The sequence below is a fragment of the Pinus tabuliformis genome, chromosome 8, assembly GCF_031772625.1.
Source record: "Pinus tabuliformis cultivar Carrire ecotype Pingquan chromosome 8, CPIR1, whole genome shotgun sequence".
Lineage (NCBI taxonomy): Eukaryota > Viridiplantae > Streptophyta > Pinopsida > Pinales > Pinaceae > Pinus > Pinus tabuliformis.
Genome location: NC_142294.1, coordinates 464,935,258 through 464,943,186, shown reverse-complemented (window position 1 = coordinate 464,943,186; position 7,929 = coordinate 464,935,258).

Genomic DNA, 7,929 nt, shown 5'->3' with positions numbered 1-7,929 from the left:
AAGTCAAGGGATTCCTTATGTAGATTATTTGGAGGATTATAGGGCATTGGGAAATGAGTTCCAGTTTGGCATGAGTTTCACTAATTTCTGTTACCTACAATTAGAAATCAAGCCTAAGATGGTTCAGAGGCATTTGAGGAAGTATAATGAGATACAAAAGACATTGGGGAAATTTATTATCCCTTGCTTTGATGGGTCATCCAAATGCTCAACTCAATCATGGGTCCAAAACTGGATGCATATTTCCAGTTGCATCATATGACAGAGGAGGAGGCTATTAAGCTAGCCACATTACACTTTTATGGCAAAGCCCATGAGTAATGGTACCATGGGTTGGTGACTATGGTTCGTAGAAGAATCACCTCATATACTTAGTTCACTTAGAGGCTCATTGAGTAGTTTCACAGGAAAGACCTGAAGCTTCATTTTAAAGAGTTGGCCTAGCTTAGACAAATAGGTAGTCTGAAGAATTACATTTCAGAGTTTTAGAGACTAGTAGTTATGGTCACATATATCTTAGAGGTCAGGTTGGTGATGTTGTTTGTATAAGGGTTGTCATAGCCTCTACATGGTTGTGTCAAAGGATTTGAACCCACCTGTTATAGACATTTTTGTGCCCTACAACTCCAAGCATGAAATGTCCATAAACCAAGGGCTCCTAAGTCCCTAAAAGTGTTGTTCCAACCCCTAAAGGAACAAGGTCAACAGATTACAGCTTCTCCCAGAAGTTCTCCATGAAAAACTACTCAAAATTGGTCAAAACAGGATCATTGCAGCTGCTCCACTGGCTAGGTGTGTTGCATCTCACCCAAATGCACTGTGAGGGTGCGTTGCATTTCAAAACTCCCTTCTATGGGGTGCGATGGGCGAGAAATAACAAATGGCAGTGTCATTCCGTGAGGTGGAGAGGCAATGGAAGCTTCTAGAATCTTCTCCTGTGACACTTGCCTCACTGAATTCGACAAAGGATGAGTAAGAGGCCCTCAGTCTCCAAGTGGAAGCAAGAACTGACAGAGAGAAGACACTAATCAAATCACAAGCAAACTCATCCTCCTTACAGATATCTATATATGGATCCCTCATCCCAGAGATCCAGAGGCTGGAATTTTGCATATTGTAAGGAATTGTTGTTGGTTTCTAGAGACAAACATCAGATTGTTGGGTGATCTATGCTTTGTTTGAGGTGAAGAGGGGCTTCTTTGCTGGGAGGTTGATGCTGGGTCAAAACCACTGGTTGTAACTCCTCCTGGATCTTTTCTTGTTTATCAATAAAAGCTATTTGAGTTCTCCTCCATGCTTTTGTATCATTGATGCTTGTTACATTTGTATGGTCAATTTAAATCTGATCCTAAGTTGTTTATGAATATAGATCCATGTCTTTGTATAGTGCTATGCTTCTGTGATCTTACAGGTACTTTGTGAAGCTGGGCGTGCTAGTGAGCAGGTAGCTGGAGACTATCAAAGAAGAGAGGGATCGAATCAAAGGATTAACGCAAGACACAGGTTGGTTCTTTCTATTCCTCTCTATCTATAATTCATAAAGGAAATACAAAAGTAGCTTTTCTCTGTTTGTTTCTAAGGTAGCTGTCACACCTTAGTGGGATAGAGCAGTTCTAAATAGACACTTTTCCCTGTAACAAAATGGCGACTCCGCTGGGGAGATAATTAGTTTGTTTGTTTATCATTCTTTGTTGTTTGTTTCATAAACTTATAAGTAGCATTCAAACTGCATTTTCCATAACAAATGCAAAGTAGATAACTGTTGCTTCAATCCATTCACTAGATCTGTTTATGATTTAAACAGCTGATTCACAAACTATCTGATTGCCCTTGTGATAGCTCTTAGATCCTCCTTAGATCTACCCTTGATTGTTGCATCACTGATAGCTTTTTACTCGGCCAAAAACCAAGGACTGAACTGCAAACTGTGACCCGAAACCCGGACAGAGTCTCGTTTCTGACCCAGCGCAGGTACTGTTTAGAGATTCTGAATTTCAGCGCACTTCCCAAAGGGACAACCTGCGCTGCATTTCAGATTCTCTGTGTTACAGGTGCGCTGATTAGACTAGCTCTGTGCAGCTGTGGTTCCAGTGCTTCATTCTTTCCAGTTCTATCCCTGAATTTTGCTGCCTGTGATTAGTATATGTCTGTTTGAAACCCCTTTTCCTTGTTGTTATTCCGCCTCCTTTGTACAAAAGAACTGTAGATGTTTTGTTGTGTTTGTTGAGTCGTTTACAGTTTTCCTTTGCAAAAGTAGCATAGTCGTACTGTCGTCCTTTGATTTGAATCTGTCGCAAGTGTCGATTTCGATCATAGGAGAAAGTTTGATTGTTGTTGATGGTCGATTATCCTGTTACTATTGCCTTTGGTCTGAATTTGTAATTTTCTAGTGTCAAGAACGAGTGTTCATTTCAAAATCGTAAGGTGTCGTAATCATCTCTATTTTTGATTTCAAAAAAGAGCTTGTTTATATTTGTCGCTTGAAAAGAAATTCAGATTTGTACATCAACTTTCTTTTTAGCATCAATACTAAGAAAGTCGAAAACAAATACATGCATGTGCATTTGCATATAGACAATCTGTTTGGCTTGATTTAGGAAAGTGCATTTACAGTGTGCTCTTTGCTCTTTGTGAAAAGATTATGTCTTTCTTTTCCCTAGTAGCTAGGATTTTCATTGCACAAAAGAGATAAAAATTTTGTTTATCATCTTTAGATTGCATTTTAGGAATTACATCTACATCTCATGGTGAACCCGAAAGGCAAACTTCATAAACAAGATCAACTTAAAATAAATTCAATGAATCTAACAATGCTTTGGAACTTAACGCACAACATTTAGAGGTCTAGGCTAGAGATGTATTCCGGCGTCGTAAAGCCTGGTAACTGTTGTCCTCACTGATGGTTGGGTGATTCCTCCACTTTGAGACAATAAGTGCCAGTACGGACTTGTGCTCCCACGTACCGTCGAGTATATTTTGGGAGACCCCTATAGGCTTAAATCCTTTATCCATACGAAGCCGTGTCTGCCGCCCTATCGATCACAATGCACTGAACACAACATTCGGGTAGATTGACTGCCGTACAGTAAAAAGTATTATGCAGTTTTGCGACTGGTTTGGTACTCCCTCTACCTAGACCTCCAGAGCAGTCCCTTTCGTTCCTTTTTAGACTCCTTAACGGAAAAGGTCCATCTCAGCACTTGTCACTTCAGGCTCATTAAAAATCGAAGGAGACTAGAGTCATATTTTGTTTTTTCTCGACTCTTAAAAACTGAAAAAACAAGTTGTGTCGAAGCGTCTAAAATTCATTTAATTCAGAAACATACTTCCCCTTTATTTTAGTTGATTGAGTAATCCGCAATCATGGAAGAAAGTCAATTGAAACCCCGTCGTTCGCGGAGGCTTACGAGTCAACCGTCTTTGTCTCCGGAATCGAAGCCAGTACGGACAAAGTGAACTCGTTTAACCGGTTCCAAATCTCCTATTAAAGTTAGAACAAGTGTTCCAACGACATCGGAGACTCCGGTTACTCCAAACATTTCTGGAATCCCTGCCTCTACAGAAGAAGTTCAGCAGCCATAGAAGGACAGTGATACTAATCCTAGTCTGAGAATAAACACCTGTGTTACCGAACCAGTTCCATCTACAACCGGTTCGGAGAGTCTTGCTCTTCAAACATCTGTCGCTGTCAATTTCACACCTTCTTCGGCACCAGAAATATTTTACGGACCTGACGATCTTCCCCTTCCACCTGGTCTGATTGCCATAGAAGAAATTGTAGAAGATCCTCAAACAAGTACTCCAACGCAATTTGGAGTCGGGATTACTCTATATCCTTCTTCGTCAGAAGTTAGTCTACCACCAGCGGAAGCTCCTGTAGAATCGCTAGGTAATCTTTTGGATAGACTAAAAATGTCTGAACAACCGTCAACATCTAGGACTGTGTCGTCTGACACAGCGACAGCAGAACTCCCTGCTATCACTCCGACAATGTTCGCCGGTATACCATCTGTCCCAACTAGCTCTCAGCCGCTAGAAGGAGCCCACTCAGGGGCTATTTCGACAGTATGGTCCGTTCCTGTTTGTTCATCCGGAATAATATCCGGAAACTCTTATGTTGAGTCTCAACAAATTGATCCATTTGGAGGTCAATTTGGGCAGTCCGGCCCCCAAGGGCAAACAATTCCCTTGAGTTTTGGATTACCACCGTATGGGGGCAGTATACCCTTTCATTATCCCCTTCGGGAGGATATCCATACGGGAGTTCACAACAACATTCAGGTTATACTGGAATTACCTCAAGTGGTTGGGTACCTATACTACCTCAACAACCAAGAGTTGTATACTCAATGCAACAATGTGTACCTATGTCGAATATCCCGACTACGCCAGCTATTGTGACGGTGTCACAAGTTCAAGCGCTGCCTGTTGTATGCCAACCTCAGGTTTCTCAGGTTGTAATGCAACAGCCCCTTGACCCTGCGACTCAACCACAATCACCGACTAGTGGAACGACACAGGTTCAGACGGGTACAATTACCCCTCATCTTGGTCAAACTGTTAGTATCGGGCAACAGCACGTGGCTTCACAACCATGGCTGGTGCAATACCAACAACCGCAATTCCAACAAGTATACCAAGGTTCTGAGCAACAAATCTTTGCTAACAGTGGACAGCCGTACATTCAAAACGGTCAAAATCAACCATTTTACAATGGTCATGTCCACCAACCTTACCAAACATACCAGCATCAAATGCATTATGCCGGTATGCAAAGACCAACTGCTCAGGCAATCCCATCTTACCCTGGGTATGCTTCACCTAACCTGAATCAGCAGTTACCATTTGTGGCAACTTTGGAGTTACCTGATTTAAACCGGTTAACCAACGATCCAATTGCTTACGCCCCTTAGTGGCCAGCGATTCCGCATAAACTTCCATCAGATATTCCTAAATTTAATGGAAATCCGGGTGAATATCCATCGAATCACGTGATGATCTTTCATCTATGGTGTTCGCCAAACACCCTAAATGATGATTCGATAAGACCTCGCCTCTTTCAGAGGACGTTAACGGGTCCGGCGGTAAAATGGTACATCGAATTGCCTAGAGCTTCGTTCGACAACTTCAATACCTTAGCCACAACCTTTTTAACCCATTTTCAGTTACCAATAAGGTACGAAACGGGAACAGAACTTCTTACCAATTTCAAACAGACAACGGCCACTCACATATCTGATCATATACATGAGTGGCGACGTCGTCGTAGAATGGTAAAAACGTATGTCCCCGATCAGCTATTAGCTGAATGGTTTATCAAGTCATTACTGCCTTCCATCACGGAAGATGTGGCAAAGGGGGGGGTCGTAACAGAAGAGCAAGTTATCGCTCGTGCGCAATATCTGGATTTGATTTACACTCAGTCCGGCACGCTCTACGATAAAATACCTGACGCCCCTAGACCGGAATTCTCAATTCCTCCTCCTCCTAAATCGAACAATGACTCTCATGTCGGCGATGGCGTGATTGGCACAATAGACACGAAATCAACAAAGGCTACATCCAAAAAGGCCCGTAAGATTTCAGGTCAAAATGCAAAAGATGAACTTCTTGCTTCGGAAGTAAATGTCGTATCGATAGATAAAGGCAAAGAAACCAAACAACTAGGGAGCAAGAAAAAAGGCAAAGGGAAGAAGAAGAAACAGGAGGAATCATCACCTGAAAAATCTTCTTCAAACCCTCCTGGAGATAGGAAACCAAAAAATCCATGCTTTATATGCGATGAGGATCATTGGACTGCGAATTGTCCACACAGGGCTGAGCTTAAGAAATTCTTCAAGAATTCGAAAACCTCCGCAGTGTTAACTGATCCGTTTCCAAATCCAGGAACAAATCTGGTTGAAAGTGGAAATGCTTCCCCGTCTCAAGTGCTAATGTTGTTGGTTTCAAAACAGCAAAATGATGCTTTGATATCGACAAGGAACAAGGATTATGGGAATCCACAGCTGTCGAACAACAAGGATAAAGATCAACCAAGTAGTTCGACAACAACTTCGACAGAAGTTGTGCCACCCACCATTCATGAATTGACGATAAAACCACCAAAGGGAGTAGTACGCAAGTCGACATTTAATCCCCGCGCTAGAGCGGCACAGCATTATAATATAGTGGAAGATTTGGCCCAATCGACATCCGCTATGTCGACTCTTGAAGTACTACAAAATTTCCCATCCCAAAGGCAGTCTTTATTATCAGCCATTGGTGGGATAGACCCAAAGGATTCCAATCTAGTATCCTTCGACCATAAAGGATACGATCCTCAATTGCCAGCTCAACTAGCTTTCCTTGTTCAAGTGAAAGCCCTCAACAAAACTGTTCATCGAACGATTATTGATGAGGGGGCATCTACATGCATTATGTCGATGAGTTGCTGGAAAACTTTAGGATATCCAACCTTGTCGTGATCTTCGACGACATTAAAAGCATTCAACAGAAGGACATACACCCCATATGGTATCCTAAGTAACTTGAAAGTTGAACTAGGAGGGAAAACGGTAGAAATAGATGTTGAAGTCATCGATGGGAATCTTGATTACAACATCCTACTAGGAAGACCATGGATATATGCCATGGCAGCTGTTGTGTCGACCTATTTTAGAAAGATTGCATTTCCCTTTCAAGGAGGGATTACAATCGTCGATCAACAAAACTTCCTCCCCAATGGTTCTCAAGTTACTGGAAGCATTCCCATGATCCATGGAAGCCCCCATTCGCTTCAGAATATTGGAGTAGGCCTGCTAAAAGATCCTATACTAATGGGAACTTTCGCTCTTCCACCTCCAATCAATCTAGCGGAAGTAGCGTCGATAGGAACCTGCAACATGATATCTTCTAAAAAGATCTCAGAAAACGATATCGACATGGATCATGCAGTGGTTTTGCCCCCAAGCCCAACGGAAATATTGTAGCAATCAATGTTCCTAGCATGGGAGGCAAACCCAAATCAACGCTCATCAAGCGTTTGGATAGATAGGTCTAGAGAATATGGTACCCCTTCAGATCCTTGGTCACGAGTGCTTGTCACCGACGAAGGAATTTTCCAATCTATGGTAATTGAAGGGACACCATGGAATGATTCCCACCATCGTTCCCTTCTTCCGGATTGTGGAGAAGATAATCAAGATGATCTGTATCATCCTTCAATTTTTGAATTCCTATCAAATACTGTAAACACGGTGGATTCCGAGTGAAACTTGTCCAATATTGAAGAGACTATCGCCATAAATATCTCGACCAAAACAGATGTTGTAGAGAATATTTATGTCAGCAAATGTTGTTCTCCTTCAGAACTAGAGATATATAACGCTCTTTTTCGCGAATTCAGAGATGTCTTTGCTTGGTCATATTATGAAATGCCAGGCATCGACTCGAGTATCGTTGAACATGAAATTAAGATGTATCCAAATGTCAAACCAGTACGACAATGGCTACGACAGGTGCACCCCAAAAAAGCCGCTGCCATTAAGGCAGAAGTTGAAAAACTTCTCCATGCTGGTTTCGTCTACCCGGTTCCTCTAACCCATTGGGTATCGAATATTGTCCCTGTTATGAAAAAACAAGGAACAATTAGAGTGTGCATTGATTATAGGGATGTAAATCAAGCTTGTCCAAAAGACAACTACCCTACACCCTTCATTGACCAAATAATTGATGAATGCGCCGGATGCGAAATCTTTTCATTCATGGATGGATTCTCCGGGTATAATCAAATAAATATCCGCCCACAGGACCAATCAAAGACTACATTTATTTGTCCGTGGGGCACATTCGCATATCGAAAATTACCCTTTGGTTTAAAGAACGCAAGGGCGACGTTTTAGAGGGCAATGAATTATGCCTTCCATGACATCAAAAACATCGTTCAACCAT